Here is a 1,185-nt window from a genome sequence, read left to right on the forward strand (position 1 = left end):
TTTGTATGAATCACCGTGATTCTACCTACCATTCTATTAGTAATGTGATTTCCTTTATCCGTTGAACTCACATCTCATGTAGACATTAGGGTCGAGGAACGTGAGAAACGAAATCCCAGAACAACAGTACAATCATGTGCCTTTTAATTCCTACAACAATTATCCGATTTGCATGAGAATAGTTTCTCCTCAGATCACACAACTCCTGCATAATAACAGAACCATATTTATCAATCTTCAAGTCGATGACCTGAAGCAAATTAGTGGTAGCAGTGTCAATGAGTTTTGATCAAGGAATATATGTCTATATACTTGAAGCAAACAAAACACAAATATATCCAGTTTAAGGAGTTTAGCTATCACCTCATTAATTTGACCTCAACTTCTTTGGTGCTATAGCACATGTTTTCGCCAACAAGTGTTGTGAGGTGAATGTATTGAGATCAAGTAGTTTTAGTGCCATGGATAACCGTTAATGGCCAACAATCTGGTGCAAAAACAACTCAACAAAATGTTTAGATCATACTTTTATATAGGAATTATTAAGAGGGCTATTACTATGTACTACCTGTGTATTGTGGGGAAAAAATGGTCAGATCATTTTACCTTTAAGGCTGCTGTAATCTGCTCTAATCTCCTATACACTCTGATAGTTTCGAATATAGTTCAGTAGGCATAAGCCCGTCGTAGTTCCCTGTCAAGAAAAAAAGTGTGTTGGCAATGGAATCTTATCAAAACTGTAAAATAAAACACACACCACTGAAGAAATCAATCTTTAAGAAAGAAAAAATAGTACCTTAGTCAATACAGCTATCACTGAAAAGTAGATCCCAAGTATAAGTGATGGCCAGGCCTCATTTATTTACAACGGGCCATCATATTGACAAGTAGCGGAAAATATAAATCAAGCCGCTGCCGACTCTGTATGGAGAAAATATCAGATATATCCTACTCTTATGGATTTGGAGTATCCCATATTAAGTGTAAGTGCCGTTTGTTGAAGGACTATTTGCAGAACAGAAGATTTCAATACTATGGGAATATTATATTGCATAGCTGACCATCTAATTATTCGGAAATCTATAACTCTAGAAGCACGATAAATTCAAGAATATTAACACCGTGCCGAATGCTGAAAACTTTTGTTGACCAATGACCACCAACATGTTTTCAGAAAATTGTGCC

The 1,185-nt window shown here is 36.0% G+C and overlaps 1 long non-coding RNA gene across 1 annotated transcript; it reads right to left on the bottom strand.

The window, feature by feature from the left end:
• Positions 1–42: 42 nt before the first annotated feature.
• Positions 43–647, bottom strand: LOC119347865. Its single transcript, XR_005168572.1, has 3 exons — positions 607–647; positions 364–487; positions 43–250 (listed from the first exon to the last, which is right to left on the bottom strand). It is a non-coding gene; the product is annotated as an uncharacterized LOC119347865 (long non-coding RNA).
• Positions 648–1,185: the final 538 nt, after the last annotated feature.

This window comes from Triticum dicoccoides, unplaced genomic scaffold (genome assembly GCF_002162155.2).
Source record: "Triticum dicoccoides isolate Atlit2015 ecotype Zavitan unplaced genomic scaffold, WEW_v2.0 scaffold77675, whole genome shotgun sequence".
NCBI lineage: Eukaryota > Viridiplantae > Streptophyta > Magnoliopsida > Poales > Poaceae > Triticum > Triticum dicoccoides.